This window comes from Dermacentor variabilis, chromosome 8 (genome assembly GCF_050947875.1).
Source record: "Dermacentor variabilis isolate Ectoservices chromosome 8, ASM5094787v1, whole genome shotgun sequence".
Taxonomy (NCBI): Eukaryota; Metazoa; Arthropoda; class Arachnida; order Ixodida; family Ixodidae; genus Dermacentor; species Dermacentor variabilis.
Genome location: NC_134575.1, coordinates 63147827 through 63165886, shown reverse-complemented (window position 1 = coordinate 63165886; position 18060 = coordinate 63147827). Strand labels below are relative to the sequence as shown.

The following is an 18060-nucleotide window of genomic DNA, read 5'->3' as shown; positions in this document are numbered from 1 at the left end:
AAGTCAAACAAACGACGATGAGAGCACCAAGGCGTTCATCAATTGAATTTAAGGCTATCATTCATCTACTATTACAATATTATCAAATCTACCAATCAGCGATCCTATCGTGCTTTTTATATTCCGCAATCCTAGACCAGTCATTTTTCATCCCGGAGGGGCCCTTGACTATTCTATCACAAGTTATATGTTCCCCACCTGCAAACTAAAAATATTTTCCAGTGAAAAAGAGTAATTCCCAACAAAATGCTCACTTTGTAATCACGATAGTTAGCGGGCCTTTCTAAAACCTAACTGCACAAATAAATACAGGGCGTTTTGTTTTTGAAAGCTCCAAGATATAGCATGGCTTTGAAGACCCACGTCGAGTGTGGCTCCAAAGTACACCAGGCGTACTTTATGAAGCATACCGACGTAACGTTTGCCATAATAAACCACAATTCATTAAACTTTTGCAATGTAGTTACAGTGTAAATAGGCCACAGGACACCCAAAATATTAACAGTGGCTGGTTGTTCTTTCATGGGTTCTATGTAGTAAAACAACATATTTAGAGACCATTATGACTCAGTGTCCTAAAAAACACGCAGGGCAGATATTTCCGGTATATTTTGACCAGAGTACGTTCTAAGAGCAACCAAACATTTCAAGGAAAAATGTCTACTTTCCTATTCGTGTCCATTGAAAAAACGGCCAATGCGAGAAACAAAAACAACCGCGAACTTGTGTCAACACCTAACTTTTATTAGCAACTTTTCAACGCGCCAGTAAATTGAATATAGAAAATCAGCGCACGTCAACGAAGCTATACAAACGAAACCGCATACAAGTAGTTGTACTGGTTGCAGATGTCATAGTCCCCATGAGCACAGAATATTAATGTTACTGCAAATGATAAGTAAACGCTAGAAAGTCAAGGAAGTTTAAGAATTGAAGCATCCTAGACATCTGAATACAGCAGACGTTGTCAGCTCATGACTGGAAGCGTACCATTATGAATGTGCGATATTATGAAACACCGATGGATTGCAAAACTTTTGTTGGCTAGGCAAGTAAAGCGTTGCTTTATTGACTATTACCTGTGCTCTTTGCATGGGTTCCCGTAGCTAGGTGTGAAGAAAGTCAATGAACGCTAAGAATATTAAAGCTAGCGCTACGGCAAGTACGTGTTTGGTCTCAGAGAGGCTGCACATTTCGTAATAGTTCACCAAGGTTCTTGACAGGAATTTGCAGCATGTGCTGCGAAAATTATTTCACTGCATGTTAGTCTTTTATATTTAAGAGTGATTGCTACCTCTAAAGCCATGTACATACACCTTAAGCCCAGAGTGGTGGGTCTGATATGCCCCAACAATATAGCCTACCCTTATGAGAGGAGTCATTATGGCGGGGCCCGCATTTATTGTTCGTACCAGAATGCCTTAACATGCACTTGATGCTATTTTCACAAATTCCTTTCCTTTCCACACCCACGATAATAGTTTCATAAAGACCAAGAGATTTGTCCTGTCACTTTATGATCTGCCACGAAAATGACATTTAAACGTAAGCGCAACATTGTCCAGCACGAAACGAAAAAACACCATACACAAACTAGACACACAAATTGAAGGCTTTTCAAGCTTTAACTGAGCGATACATATGTGAGAGCGTACGTTGCGTTTTTCAGGATATGTCCTTTGTGGCCCTTTGTTAGTTTTCTCTTGTTCTCTTGGTAATTGTCCATAGGTGCTACCCACTCAATATGGTTTCCTTGAAGACTCCATATAAAGCGACCTCCAATTGTAGCATTTGCAACCGCTCAAATGCTTCACGTGTCGCGGCCGTGTACGTAGACAATCTTGTGAATTATCTGCTTTGTTTAATTTTGTGTGGTCCTTACCAAATACCGGGCGTTTCAAACGCTGCAATTGGACAAAAAATATTCCGGCAGAAAGTGTTCAAGTAAGGCGGTCGACTACATTGAGACCATCTTTGAAAAAATGAAGCGACTCGTCGTATGGTCATATCTGAAATCATGCATGTGTGAGACGTGTACGGCAAGTACGCACTGCTCAGGTGTTTCCATGAGAATTATGTTGCTAATTCATTAGCATCCCATATTGAAAAGGAACCGTAAAATGTAGTCACCAAGCTTGCTTGAGCTAAACAAGTAACCTACACATTCGTATGATAATTATGTTTATGGCAATGTACTGTTCAGACAAAGAACAACATCAATGGAACAGACGAAAATTAAAATTAAGCTTTCCATTATGATGCACTCAGCTGTTTCTGGATTTTTTTCCAGCGGATGCATGCCTCAAGATTTTGGGAATATGCACATTCTTATAATTATGACGAGCAGCTCGGGCCTCAAAAAGCAAGTCACTCCCCTCTGCATTGTTCTACAGATTATTCTTTCAATTTCTGGTCTTCCCATACTTATATATTTCGAAATGTTTTTTTGCTTTTTTTTCTTGCATAGGATGTACTGTCCTTGCTTTTCTCACCTTCTTTATTTACTCCTGGTCGTATATTTACACTTTGGATTACCCTAGACATAATCGCGACGTTCCTAAATTATGCGTCCACCCTTTTCACCTACTTTTTTTGCCCTTTAGCCGCCCAATAATTTTCATGGAGGTTTCTGAGTTTTTATTCGAAACTCATTTTGCTCGACTTCACTGCGACTTCAAATGGTTCCCTACCCATGACACGCTGCACTGCTTGATTTGTGGTTTTACACTGCGTCCCCCAAAACAAGCCCCCAAACAATCATTGGTTACCTTCTAACTCCTTTACCTTCGCTCTGGGGACATTGCATTATCTAGCACTGCCAACGCATAGCCCGTGAGTGACATGTGTCTGGACATATATTCAGACAATGTTTTCTGAATGTGTATGATGCTGGGTAGATTGCGATCAGCAATGAATAAATTTTAAGTTGCTATTTCTTTTTTCAATCAAGCGTGCTTTGTATGCACTGATGCAATTTTGGGTTAAAGTTTACTCAAGGGCCATACATACCCAGTGACTAAGTTTTTATGCAATACATACTTTATCTGAATGTTAAATCCCAATATTACCAGCGATGTTCACAGGAATATAATTATGTTCGAAGTGATAGGAATTATAATCCTAATGAACACAGTATATTTGAGAGTCACCGTAGGGGACGCTTCCGGATTGCAGAGAATCACAGCGGTTCTTCAACGTCGAGCTGATTCGGTATGCGCTCGTGGCTTATACATTATGGCACCCTACGCCTGCGTCTATGACGGACGTGCGGCAATATTTAAAGAATAGCAGAAAGTCAGACATTTAGCTTGCTGCTTTCGCGCTAGAATGGTGTAGACACGTAATTACACGACGCGAAGCAGAAAACCAAACAGAAGGACCACCAAACGCATTATAATATAAACAAGCTCTTACTTGTACTTGTGGTAGGTTTAGGTGTGGTCCTTGTCCCTGGGTGAACATGACGTGAGGTTCAGTGAAGAATAAATACCGGAAAGAATAAAAAACATGCACAAGAAACTGGAGCACTCCCCTTACGAAGGGCGCATTTCATAGCGAGTTGAAACTATTATATAATAATACAAATGCTTCACGTTTTGCAGCTCTTTATGACTGCAAATTGTTTACCTTACCGTTATTCTTCGGTGGGGCTGAAAGGAACAACGAGAAATTGAATGTAATATTCATTCTTAATATCAAGTACCTTTACATATATACGGTAAACAGTATTTTTTATTGTTTTGAATTAGTGTTGTCAATATGTGCGAGGTAGTAAACATTATATAGCAGAAAAATTACGCATATAGGATGAGTTTAGCTCTTCAATGTAGTAGAAGAATGCTAGTATGTGCATGCCTATGATGCGACGCAATTTTTATTTTATTTCCTTTTTGTTTTTATTGATATAACAACGCTCAAGAGTGGTTTGTCTTGCTGCCAAGCCAAAAGGCAGCAATAAAAGCCACCTGACTAGGCCTTTGACACCACGCAGCACGCGCAGCACACAACATGAGCGCAACATACACACTGCAAAACACACTGCAATGTATCTAACCCATACAAATATAAATGCATGTACAGAGTATCAAACACGATAGAGCTAGATAAAAATGACATAATTAGTCGTCGACACATTCATCATCAACAAGACACATAACTATTAAGGCCAACGGACTGCAATTGGATTGAAGAGAACAAAACAAAGGTACAACAAAATTACAACTTTTGGATGAAATACATCTTAGTTTTCTGAAGGCAAGCAGAGAGGGAGAACTCTCCATCGTATCTAACAACGATGGATAACAATGCAGAAGGTTCGAAATTTGCCATTTTAATAATTCCATATAGTATCTAGTTCTCATTTTAATGTTTACAAATTTTTCATTCTGAAAAAATATGGTGTCTCCGTATTTGTATATGTATGAAAAAACAGCTCACGATTTGCTTTTAATTCTAGAAATATCAATTCCAACAAACGCTGTTTATGTAACATTTCTAAATGAAGTATCCGGTTCTCGGCAAAGTGTGGGGATGTATGATCACGATTAGATAGGTTTTGAATGAATAGTATGCTTTTCTTTTGCAGTATGTATAGTCGTTCCAAATTATACTTTGATGTAACCCCCCAAACTAGCAGACAATATTGTATGCGGGAATGTACAGTACTAAAATAAAGTTGCCGTTTTAATCTTATTGATTACAACATCCGAAATCTCTTTAGCATTCCAATTGTTTTAGCAATGATACCTTTTATAAAATTCACGTGACTTGCCCATCGAAGATTTTCATGATACAGTACCCCTAAAAACTTGTATTCTGAAGCCTGCTCTAATGGACACTTTTGAAACGTTATAGAGCTATCAAGGTGAACTGGTTTATTGCTGGATGAGAAGACAATGTATTTGGTTTTCTCACATTCAATAACAGTTTATTTGAATCTAACAAGCAGGACAAATTTTGAAGCCACAAATTAACAGTACCAGTGAGAGACAAAAGGTTATTAGATGTGAAAAAAAACATCATTTGTATCATCTGCGTAAAGGACAATGTCTGTGGTCAGGGGGATTTTGACAATATCGTTTAAATACAGAATAATGGAGATTTATCGGGGTTCGTAGCGGCCGCCGGTCCTAGGATGCACCGAGCAGTTCCCGAGCTCGAACCTCTGCTGCGCGCTTGATGCGGCCGATGCTGCTGACTCTGTGCGCACGTTTGTCGTCTTCCTTACAATGGCCCCGCGGAAATAAAGGAGCCATCCTGGTGACTTAGTTTTCTGGAACGACGGTAGAATGGTGATACGGCTTGAGACGCTTAACGTGAACGACTTCGCGGTTACGACGTCGCATGTCGGACGACGTCGTTAGCGGCTCAACCAGGTTTTTGACGAGTGATCTTCTCTCGAGAACGCGGTATGGTCCGTCGTACTTCGGAAGGAGTTTTGAAGCGAGCCCAGGCGTGCGATGTGGCACTAACAACCAAACGACAGCGTCCGGGACAAAAATGGGAGTCGAGTTCTGGGCATCGTGAACAGCTTTTTGACGGTTCTGCTCGTCCGAGGTGAATCGGCGGGCCAGCTGGCGACATACCTCGGCGTGTCTGGCGGCTCCCGAGATCGGCCGGCATTCAGATGGGTCCGGCCTGTAGGGCAGAATGGTGTCAATTGTGTGCGAAAGATGACGGCCGTAAAGAAGGTAAAAGGGTGAGAATCCGGTAGTGGCCTGAGTCGCGGTGTTGTAGGCGTAAGAGACAAACGGAAGAATTAGGTCCAAATTAGAGTGATCAGGTGAGACATACATGGCGAGCATGTCACCAACAGTTCGATTAAAGCGTTCCGTGGCACCGTTAGCCTGTGTGTGATAAGCAGTGCATTTACTATGAAGAATGGCGCATTCAGCAAGCAGTCGTTCGATTAATTCAGATAAGAAGGCGCGGCCTCTGTTGCTTAAAAGTTCACGTGGATTTCCGTGACGAAGGAGAAAACGACGAACTATGAAATTGGCGACCTCCTGCGCTGTAGCACTTGGTAGAGCAGCAGTCTCCGCATAACGGGTTAAAAGGTCTACCGCAACGATTATTCACCTGTTGCCGGTAGTAGTCAACGGAAGTGGCCCGTAGAGATCTATGGCCACGCGATGAAAGGGTCGGGATGGGCATTGTAAAGGCTGGAGTTCACCGGCGGAGTTGTGCGGGGGCGCTTTGCGGCGTTGGCACTCATGACAAGAGCGGACGAACTTTCGAATGAAATTGTACATTCCGCGCCAGTATTAGCGATGTCGAAGTCTTTCGTAGGTCTTGAAGACTCCCGCGTGGCCACACTGAGGGTCGACGTGGAACGAGGAGCAGAGCTCTGATAGCAAGATTCTCGGAATGACGAGTAACCAGGTGCGTCCCTCTGGGGCATAGTAGCGTCGATATAGTAGGTGGTCGCGAATCGCAAAATGAGCAACTTGGCGCCGAAGCGTACGTGACGCCGGAACTTTCGACGCATCCGAGAGAAGGTCTAGCAGAGATGCATTCGAGGGATCATTACGCTGTGCAGCAGTGATCGTGTCAACGTCCCCAGAGGATAACGTACACCCCCAGGCGGAGTCGTCATGGCCTTCGGGGGAAGCGGCGATTGGGATGGCGCGTCAACATCGGAGTGCTTTCGCCCGGAACGGTAAACCACGCGGATGCCATATTCTTGGATTCGCAATGCCCAGCGGGCAAGGCGCCCGATAGATCTTTGAGCGTCGACAGCCAACATAGTGCGTGGTGGTCGGTCACTACGTCAAACGATCGGCCGTATAAATATGGGCGAAACTTGCCAAGCGGCCACACAATGGCCAAACACTCCTTTTCTGTAACGCTGTAATTAGTCTCCACCTTAGTTAACGTGCGACTCACGTATGCGACGACGTATTCTGTGTGGCCAGGTTGACGCTGTGCCAACACAGCGCTAAGGCCTACACCGCTTGCATCGGTATGGATTGCGGTTGGCGCTTGAGGGTCAAAATGGCGAAGAATGGGTGGCGTCGTGAGAAGACGGCTCAAGGTTTTGAAGGCTTCGTCACACGCTGGAGACCATGATGAGAAATCTCTAGCGTCGCCAAGGAGCTGCGTGAGAGGTGATACAATTGACGCAATATTTCGAACGAATCGCCGGACGTAAGAGCAGAGGCCGATAAAACTGCGTAGCTCTTTCATAGTGGTAGGTTTTGGGAGCGCAGTAACAGCGCGTAGTTTCTCGGGATCCAGGCGAATGCCTTCCTTTGGCACAACATGGCCTAAAATTGTGAGCTGACGAACAGCAAATCGACACTTCTTCAGGTTAAGTTGCAACCCGGAGTTGGTCAAGCAAGTGAGTACGGGCTGGGGGTGGAGCAGATGCGTTGCGAAATCAGGGGCGAACACCACAATGTCGTCAAGATAGCAAAGACAGATTTTCCATTTGAGGCCACGCAGAACATTATCCGTCATTCTTTCGAACGTAGCAGGTGCGTTGCAAAGTCCGAAAAGCATGACGGTGAATTCATACAAGCCGTATGGTGTTACAAAAGGAGTTTTTGGGTGATCGGCCTCTGCCATCGGAGCCTGCCAATAGCCTGACCATAAATCCAGCGAAGAAAAGAATTCGGCTCCCTGGAAACAGTCCAGAGCATCGTCGATGCGTAGTAATGGGTAGACGTCCTTCAGCGTGATCTTGTTCAACCGTCGAAAATCAACACAGAAGCGGATTGCACCGTCTTTTTTTGTGACGAGGACCACGGGAGAGGCGCATGGACTTTGGGAAGGTTGAATGACGCCTCGACGAAGCATGTCATCTACCTGGTTTGCATAGACGCGACGGTCCGTAGCGGACACGCGATATGGTCGTTGTAGCAGCGGTGAGTAAGAGCCAGTCGCTATAATGCTCGACCGTCGATGCACGGCCAAGAGGTGTTTGCGCAACGTCGAAAGAACGGTTGAAGTGCTGAAGGAGCGCGAGAAGTTGAGATCGCTGCGAGTGCGTCAGATCTTCGGCGATGAATGGGCTAAACACACCAGTTCATGTTGAGTCGGGTACGGAGAGGGCACTGAGTTCATGGACGGCAGTAGAGGGCATTTCGTCGAGGACGGAGACAATTCGTGTTGCTTCGACCGACTCGACATAACCAAGGCATTCGCGGCGGAGCAGTGATAGCGGCGACGAAAGATGATTGTAAATGGGCCTCGTGCTGACACCGGCGGCAAGGTCAAGAGCTGCAAAGGGCAAAGAAAGCGCTTTTCTGGTAACAAACTGATGAGAAGGCGTGAAGAAGACCATCGGATGTGGTACTATAGAAGACGGGTACGAATGCTGAAGAGCACGGGGGAATACAGGTGTCTTCTTTCACGAGAATTTTAGCGGCAGGATGAGCACCGACGGAGGCCAGGTCACCAAGGTGGAAAAGTTCAATCTGAGCCCGAGCGCAATTGATGATGGCATTGTGGCGTGAGAGAAAATGCCATCCTTGAATAACGGTGTGGGAGCAAGATGAAAGAACTATGAATTCAATCGTGTACAAAACGTCCTGTATGGTCACACGGGCAGTACAAGCAGCGGTAAGGCAAATGGTTTGAGCACTCGCCGTTCGAAGCGACAATCCAGACAGAGACGTCGTCACTTTACGAAGCGAACGGCAAAACCTGGCATCCATAACTGAAATAACATGACTGTTGCGACATTTTCCATAAATATATCAATGACATTGGCAGGTAATTTAGGAGGACTTCGGCATGTCGACACTTGCGCAGTTCTTGCTACAGGAACTGCGCCGTCTAGTTTCCCTCTTCGTTAGAGACGGGTCGTCGACGCATACGGGTAAGCGATCGGCGACGTGGAGAGGGTGATCGGAGGCGTTCGAAGCGAGGACGGTGATCAATCTCGGAGCGAGCTGGTGATGGGTCGAAGGGTCCGTAAGGCACATTTGAATCATGCGGCACATAGGGCGCTCGGCGATCGTCATCGAACGCCTGCGATCGGCGGCGGCAGAACCTTGCTACATGACCGGGGCACCTACATGCGAAGCAGATAGGGCGATTGTCCGGCGTACGCCACGGGTTAGCGATGGCAGTGGTGGTCCAGGGGTTGGGAGGGGGAGTGCGGTGCACAGGCTTCTGGAAGCGACGCACGGGCACAGTGCGAGGGGCCATTGCAGCAACTGTAGCATGCGTGACTGTTGTAGTCACGACATCCTGCTGGTGAACAGCCGGCAGCGCTTCTGCGACCTCTTCATGGATCACGTTACGGAGATGAGACGGTAACTTGCTGGCAGACTCCTGAGTGACGGACACCAGAGACAGCTGTTGTGCGACTTCTTCGCGGACGAAGTCCTTGATTTGGGTTATCAGGGAGGCTTGTTCTGGGCCGGTGGTCAGGCTGCAGAGTCACGCCGCATTTGGTGTGGGATGTTCCCTTGTCAGAGCTCGCTGCTTACGTAATTAATCATAGCTGTGGCACAAGCTGATGACGTCGCCAACAGTGCGCGGGTCCTTGGCCAGAATCATCTGGAACGCGTCATCATCGATTCCCTTCATGACGTGCTTGCTCTTTTCCGCTTCCGTCATGGCAGCGTTCACGCACCTGCACAAATCTACCACGTCTTCTACATAGCTGGTGAATGTCCCACCCGTGTCCTGTGAGCGGGTAGCAAACGCTGCTCGGCTCGGAGTTTCCTGACGGCAGGTCGGTGAACGCCGACCACGTTCGGATATTCTTCTTATGATTTCTGAACCAGAGACTGGCCACGCCCGTGCGGTAGAATGACACGTAAGCCAGTTTGTCCGAGTCATTCCACTTGTTGTGAACGCTCACCCGTTCGTAGGACGACAGCACTCTTCAACGTCGTTGTCGTCGGTTCCGCTTAAGACAGGAGGCTCCCGCTGGCGAACGGTGCCAGCATAAGAGGCGGGTGGCGATGGAAGAGTCTGCTGGTCGGCGTCCGGCATGGCGGAGGATAGCGTCCGAGAACGGAGTTCCAGGATGGTAGAATAGAACGTTAACCCCGCCCGGCTCCACCACTTATAAAGGAGATTTATTGGGGTTCGTAGCGACCGCCGGTCCTAGGATGCACCGAGCAGTTCTCGAGCTCGAGCCTCTGCTGCGCGCTTGATGCTGCCGATGCTGCTGACTCTGTGCGCACGTTCGTCATGTTCCTTACAACGGCAAGAATATTGTTGGTCCTAATATACATCCCTGCGGAACTCCATTACTTATGAATTCCGTATCCGACTGTACATCTTTAATTACAACGAACTGAGTATGGTTAGTCAGGTAACTACGCAGTGACTTAATTGCAAGTCCTCTTATTCCGTAATACGGTAACTTTTCAAACAGCATGGGATGTTTATAGAATCGAAGGCTTTGTTAAAATCTAAGAAAATGCCTATTGTATACAGTTGATATTCTATATTAGTTACAATTCTTTCTCTGATGTTTATAATGCTGACTCAGTCGATTTGCCTTGCCCAAATCCGTACTGATATTCGGATATTAGGTTGTGCTTACATATCTGCTGAGAAATTCTAGAATCTATAACTTTCTCTGGTATTTTGGAAATAGCGGAAGTACTGATATTGGTCGGTAGTTAGAAATACAGTGAAGAGGACCACCTTTATGCAGGACTGAAACCCCAGCAACATTCATTTTATCCGGAAGTATTCCTGTCAACAAAATAGTATTCATTATTTGCCAACTACGTCGGATAGCAAATCTGAGACCGCTTTAATTGGGGATGCTTTAATTCCATCGAAACCACACGATACATTACCTTTAAGACTGTTAACTATACCAGCAATTTCATCTTCGGTAACCGGGTAAAGATATAAATTTTGTGGCAAATTGTGTTCTATATATGTTTCAGAACCCTCACAGGTGGTCCCTGTGAGGCTTTTACGACATCCCAGTCACAAGTAAACCACGTTTCACTAAACGCCAGTACATCGAAACTGTAGTGTACAGAAGACAAATAGTGGAGTTGTTCCTCTTTATTCCTTCAGCTCTGCGCATTTAAATGGTAATAAGAAAAACTTGATTGCTGCTGCTGCACAGATACAACGTTGCGGAAAGAGGCGATATGATGATAACAGCAGGATTCCTTTGCGATGGGCATTAGAAATCACTGTCGCATTTAAGAACGGAGGCTTAACCGCCTATACCAGTTTTTCGAAGTCATGTTCATTACGGATACGAATGACGCCATCGCCCTAGTCCTCACGGACTAGCACATGCCCATTCTTCTGCCACACAAAACGGTAGCATTTTTCCTCCACCTTCTTTCGCGCAAGCCACAGGAGATGTTTGTTGAAAGCAGTGATGTTTTTAAAGACACGCATATTAGGCTTTTTGACTTAAGGACAGAGCGGCTCTGTAACAGCGCTTCCTTCAGGGTGGTTGAAGGAAGCCGAACAATTACAACAGGTTCTTTACCGGGCCATGATGGCCGTTGGCGAACGGCGTGAACGTCGTTATCTAGGGCAGTTCCAGTGTTCGGGCCAGGTCGTCAATTTTTTCGAGCAAGTTTTGATTCTCAGTTTTTATGATACCGTGAATTTCAATGTTCAGGCGTCGGCTTTACGGCTCCAGGTCATTCAGTTGATGCTTCATTTTCTCAACTACTGGCGTGGTACCCCATTCAATGCGTTCTACCCTCTTCTTCGGAGAAGTAACATCGTTCTCTTGTTTGTTGAGTTTTTCCATTATTTAGTCGTACTTTTCAGAGATAAGAGCGAGTGACGATTTACAGCCGCTCACTTTCGTGACCAGTGAAGGAAGGGCGTCTACTTTTGCGACAACCGGAAGGGCATGGAAAACTTATCGTTAAGTTCAGTTAGTTTGCGCTCAATGTTGGAGGCGTTTGATTCACCTGGCACACATGCGCTTCTACTAAGTCACCCTAAGGCGCTTGGCCATGACACTTTAGGCACTCTATCAAGCCTAAACATCCCAGAGAAAACGGCAGCGGAAGCAGTAGCAGCAGAAGCCACGGTAGCACCAGAAATAACCTATAGTAAAGAAAGGCCGAAAAGCAACCAACCTGCAAAGTAGTTGGGCAAAAAATTAGGCAACGTTGAAGCGTTCGCCCGTTGCCGCTGCTGCGCGCGAAATGTTAGGGCCTCCGGTAATCCGTTGCTTTATACGATCCCCGCGTTCGCCATCGATGCTGTCGGTGCCATGCAATTTTCGCCGAGCCAGTAGCTTCTTATCCAGTCCGTAGGTCAGGTCACGATGATAGCACAGCGGATGGTTCTGCAAAGTAGTTGGGCAAAAATAAGGCAACGTTGAAGAGTGCGTCCGTTGCCGCTGCTGCGTACAAAATGTTAGGGCCTCCGGTGATTTCTTCCTTTATACGATCCCCGCGTTCGTCGTCGATGCGGTCGGTGCCATGTAATTTTCGCCGAGCCAGTAGTTTCTTATCCGGTCCATAGGTCAGGTCCCGATGATAGCGCAGCGGATGGTTCTGCAAAGTACTTGGGCAAAAATTAGTCAACGTTGAAGATTGCGCCCGTTGCCGCTGCTGCGCACGAAATGTTAGGGCCTCCGGTGATCTCTTCCTTTATGCGCTCCCCGCGTTCGTCGTCGATGCTGTCGGTTTCATGCAATTTTCGCCAAGTCAGTAGCTTCTTATCCGGTCCGTAGGTCAGGTCACGATGATAGCGCAGCGGATGGTTCTGCAAAGTAGTTGGGCAAAAATTAGGCAACGTTGAAGAGTGCGCCCGTTGCCGCTGCTGCGTGCGAAAAAAAGTTTAAGAAGTTTACTCAAGGGCGGTACATACCCAGTGACTAAGTTTTTATGCAATATTTGTTTTATTTGAATTTTCAATCCCCAATATTAGTTTCGATGTTCACAGGAATATAATTGTAGTCGAAATGTTAGGAATGATAATCCTTAATGAACAAAATATGGTTAAGAGTCGCCGAAGGAGAAACTTCCGGATTGTTCAGAACCGCAGCGGTTCGTTAACGTCGAGCTTCTGCGGTATACGCTCGTGCCTAATTCATTATGGAACCTTACGCCTGCGTCTCTTCTGGGCCTGTGGCAATATATCAAGAATAGCAAAATGTCAGACATTTAGCCTGCTGCTTTTGCGCTAGCACAGCGTAGATACGCAATTACAAGACGCGTAGCACAAAAGCAAACAGAAGGACCACCAAACGCATTTTAATATAAACAATCTCTTACTTGTACTTGTGGTAGGTTGAGGTAAGTTCGTTGTCCCTGGGTGAACATGACGTGAAGTTCAGTGAAGAATAAATAAAGAAAAAAAACTAGCACAAGACACTGGAGCCTTCCGCATATGAAGGGTCCATAGTATACCGAGTCGAAACTATTATATAATAATACAAATCCTTCACGTTTTGCAGCTCTTTATGACCGCAAATTCTTTACCTTACCGTTATTCTTTGGTGGGGCTGCAAGGAACAAAGGGAAATTAAATTTAATATTCATTCTGAATACCAAGTACCCTTGGATATTTACCGGTAAGCAGTATTTTTATTGTTTTGAATTAGTGTTGTCATTATGTGCGATGTAGTAAACGTTATACAGTTGAAAAATCATTCATTGGTAATAAAAAAGATTTACGCCTACATAATCCATTGTGAAAAATCTTTGAATCAATATGAGAAGGGTGTACAAATATGAAAAGATATTTTATTGCAATACTGTTTGATTGAACAAATAATGTTAAGCTTTACAAACGGTATTTTCGCACATGCCTGCAATAGTATTCCTTCCCGCTACAGGCAAGGACTGATTGAACGAGCGAAGAAGGTATTGTCGAATGCACCCGCAGTTCAGTAACAGTTTCTATGGACGAAGTGTATTTTAACGTGGTGCTCATATCTTTAGAAACACAATTTATAACATTTAAATACAATAAACTTTACACAGCTTTAACTTTTCTCACACTAATGTCAAAATAGGTTTTTGCTTTATGAACTGATAAACAAGCAAAAACGATGCCTGCATATGAGACATAATATAGATTGGCTGGTTACTTCATTAAATTAAGATTATTCACACAAACACATTCGATTTTTCCAGGTGTGTACGCCTCCAGAAGTGAATGTCGAAACCAGCACATTCATTAGCGTTTATCATTTAAGCCCCATATTACTGACGCACATGCGTGTGTCTTCCATATGAAGTAGGCATTCAAATGGAAATAAATCTGTGCTGATGTATGCATATCCGTGTGCCTCATGCATCACAGTGAAGGTGTATACGGCAATTGTCACACCATTTAATATTCCGAGGAGTCTTTTTCGCCATAGTCTGCTCGAAAATTGACCAAAGGCTTTGCTGATTGTTCTCTGTATCCAGCTCAATTGTTTCACTTTACTAGTCTCTTTTAGAGTGCTTCATTATGTCTGATACATGTTCTTGTATGCGCTGTTGGCTTTAACAGCACCATCGCCCCGCAGTACATTTCGACGACCTAGTTACAATTCGCACAATAGCTGCAATGTAGGAAGCAGTGCTGCCTGTTCACTGGCTGACAGTTATTACGGAACACGGCGTCACATATTACAAATTACAATAACCGTTTTGAAAACCGCGCGTACAGATTTGGCGTGAAAAATTTGTGCTGCATCTTGTTATTAGAAGTTATTCATAAAAAATCCTGGCTCATCAGGATATAGAGGTAAGGAGTATGTTCACGCTACTGAAATAAGAGCATTTAACTGCATTCTATGTGTGCAGTAGAGAATTTGCATAAATTTATTATTTTATGTTTCTTGAAAGGGGGGGGCCAAGTAAAGCTGATAGAGCAAACATAGTACCAACTCCAGTAATTAATGGAGAAATAGCCGCTCACCTGTAGCGTTTGCATCTCCGCAGCCTTCGACAACTGTGGAAGTATGAAAAGAACCGATGGGATAATATGAATAGAAATAATATATCTGTTCACGAAGAGGCATGGAGAGTCCATAGAAGCAATGTAATATTGCGAAACTAAATACACTTTAAAAAGCGCTGATGGCGTAAACATTCAGTCAATATTAGTTTCTCTTTAGGAATGTCCCTTGTACATTTCAGGGAAACACGACTTTTCCAAGTTTATTATTGCAAGCACATGTAATAAGCTCCATGATCCCGTTGCACAGGCCGACGAAACATCAACCTTTGTTTGCTCCATTCAGCTGCACACATAAGGCATAACTAAAATGTTGGTTTTTGAGTTAGCTTACAATAAAATGTGGTAAATAAGCGCTGCGGAAATTCACAAAACGGAGGTGTTCTTGTAAAAAAAAAGCTGTGATGCACAGACAGCAAGAAAAATCTACAAAATAATCCGCAAAAACTAGACAGAAGAAAAATTTATTATTTAGCACACTTTTTACTTGTGAAGGAACTGGAGCATTCACTAACGCCTCTCGGGCACAATACGAGGGCTTTCTGAGGAAACCGTATAGATTTCCTTACGCCTTCGTGTTACTGTTGGGTAGGTGGCATTTGTGCTTTTTATTACCAGAAAATTCTGTATTCGAAGCGTTTAAACTAAACCATAATAATATCTGCTCATGAATAACAGAAATCTACTTTCTTTCCAAGAGAACAGAAAACCGAAAGAGGATTTCTTTGTGATGAAAACAATTAACATCGGAGACGTGGCGTCTATGCCTGTGAACATTTATTAATTTTTTGTGCTTACATAAGGTGTGTCCAAACATCCTGACGGCTGATGTATTGCCGTTTGTTAGCCTGTCTTACCATCTGGCCGAGTTTCGGCTAAATTGAACGTGAACAGTTGGCCTGAGCTCAATGCGCAATGGGGGCTTTCAGCGTGAACATTTTCTGTAAGAGATACCAACTTGAATATTCATATTGCACCTGCTAGACGAGTCACATGTCAAGTAAAGGCATTGAAATGTGTTGAATAAACAGAGGCGAACACGAATAATCTGATTTGTATAGACGCAGCGGCAGTATTGTACTATTAAGGGGTCAATGCAGGGGCCACGACGGTGGACATTGAGTGTCTAAATCAGTGCTTACACTTATTCCACTTCCACAAATTCCACTTATGAGACATACTTTTCACAAATGATCACTGAAGAGTTCCACTGATGTCAAGCACGAGTGACGCTGCAATCACTTTGCAACGGGGATGTCTTCTCAACAAGTGACATTGTTCCCTTCAAAACGTCAGTCGTAAGCATGACATCACTGTGTCACCACGTCAGCAGCATGACTGATACGACAAAATCGCATATTGGTTGAACAGTTTTGGAGCAGTGTGCACCTGTTGCTTTTGAGACTGTCCTGGCTGCGCTAAATATTGACCTAGAATTCTCATTCTCACCAATTTAGGTATATTATCAATGTACCCTATCGGGTTTCTCTTAAAAATATATTATTGTTATATTGCCGTGATGGAAGGAAGTAAACGCTAGCAAGAAAATCTTATTCAAGTCGCACTCATGAGTATTCACAGTTTCAGCTGTTATGCTAAACACAACCCACGGGTTAGGATTTATCTTTCGTGGTATAAAAAATTTACATAATAAATGAAAATAACAGATGTACTTACTGATCTATGGCATGTAGTAAAACAACGTAGGAATAGAGGCATTGTGACAAGAGCAGAATATACATGTCATTAGTGTTTCATTGTATATAAAATTTATAATACTCCTCCACACATTAGAACCTAATCATGCCTATCATCATTCTTCTACATGAAATTGAGGTTTGGTTATCCTGATATTTGATGCGATTAGCATTTGGCCCACTGCAGATAGTTCGAGTCTATCTGTCTGTCTAGCATTTTGCTACATGGGTTGTACATCGACGTTTTTCGCTACGTAGCTACGACACTAAGAATGTGGTTTTGGTCCTGATGCCATTGGTATTATTCCCCCATAATTATTACAGCGTCAGTATCCGATTCTCTTTTTGCTGTCGTCGTCAGCTTGTGGTAGTCATCACATTGTCAGCATGCTATGGTCGACAGGCTGTCGTAGCACCGTCGTTATTTCATAAACGTCAACCCCTTGTCCTTATACGGTCACCGCCATGATGCCTTTTTTATTCCAACCACTGCATTCTTTCGCAATTACATCGTAATAATCTAATCATCATCGTAATCGTGCACTTGTGAATATGCCGCTGTACTCACTTCATCTCTTTGATTGCATTGCCATCGTACAGTGGTCATCCTGCGGTCACTCTCATACTATCATCTTGTTGCCATCGTGGTCGTTCTATTGCCGTCATTCAAGCTTCGTCATCCGGTTATCCCCCTACCATGGTTGCTATGCCATCATCGTCCTACCTTCATCCTATCACAGTCATCTTCACGCTATCGTGTTCTTACGCCCATGGTCATCCCATTATCCTCATGTCATGGTCTGCAAGCTGTGGTCATTTCAGCTTCTTTATAATTTTAGAATCGTCATGTCATCGTCGTCGTACCGCCTTCATCGATCTATTGACGTCATCCTTTCTTCGTCATTCGATTGACATCACTGAGCTGTTGTCATACTAAGCATTGTCATTGCCAACCTTACCAATCAAGGGCCGTATCAAAGCTAAATAATCCAAAAGAAATCCGTATGTCGCGCTTAGCGGAAGCAACCCAAATGCCAGAATGACTCCAAAGGAGTCTAAAGAAGAAGGCGTTTCCAGGAATAGGGTGCGTAGTTACATTGACAGTCTTGAAAAGTTGGGTTGTCTATGGATTTCTTTACAGTTAAGCTGTTAGCATCTCAGTCCTCGGAACTTTTCTTGTCCGTCTATTAGCAGAAATTATCATATTCAATGACCCATACCACACTAAGCAAGCAAAAATGTAATGTCGCATCCCGCTCGTAATGCAGAAGCTACAAGCACTTAGCCAAGTCAAGCGAAGAGTTCATACATTTATTGGTATATCGCATTCAATGTGGAGAAGAGCGTACGTTTCAATAAAGAACAAATTATAAACAAACATCAATCTTCATGAGCAACGGCTCATACTACCGTAACCAAGAAAAAATTCAATGGCTCATACTGCCATTGTCTTGGCCAACCTTACCAATCAAGTGTCGTATCAAAGTTAAATAATCCAAAAGAA

At 44.2% G+C, this 18060-nt stretch overlaps 1 long non-coding RNA gene across 1 annotated transcript in view; it reads right to left on the bottom strand.

Moving 5' to 3' along the window:
* The window catches only part of LOC142591057 (uncharacterized), a 69514-nt gene that overhangs the window by 46081 nt on the left and 5373 nt on the right, over positions 1-18060 (bottom strand). Inside the window, exons 2-5 of the long non-coding RNA XR_012830324.1 lie at positions 14821-14853; positions 13394-13411; positions 3633-3650; positions 3415-3450 (exon numbers count right to left, since the gene is read on the bottom strand). This is a non-coding gene — a long non-coding RNA (uncharacterized LOC142591057). The remainder of the gene's footprint in view (positions 1-3414; positions 3451-3632; positions 3651-13393; positions 13412-14820; positions 14854-18060) is intronic.